Source organism: Opisthorchis viverrini (genome assembly GCF_000715545.1).
Source record: "Opisthorchis viverrini unplaced genomic scaffold opera_v5_71, whole genome shotgun sequence".
Lineage (NCBI taxonomy): Eukaryota > Metazoa > Platyhelminthes > Trematoda > Opisthorchiida > Opisthorchiidae > Opisthorchis > Opisthorchis viverrini.
Window position 1 is genome coordinate 973,574 of NW_008751727.1, and position 259 is coordinate 973,832.

The window sequence follows — 259 nt, forward strand, 5'->3', positions numbered from 1 at the left end:
TTACCCCATTTTATATCCCCACAAATTCATAATGTTTTGCGAATCTCCTCCCATCCCATCATCCTCCCAAGCTTTGAACTTCGGAAGTACCCGTTTTGGACAACCTGGTTAGCTGATACCCACTCCACCTGGCCTATGTTCTACAACTCCGGGATCACTAAGGGGACCAAGAAAACCTACAATCTCATATCGGTTCCGTTCCAGCTTGTTTCCTCGGCCAGGCTGAAATGAATACCGCTGCTCAATGAACTGCATACCC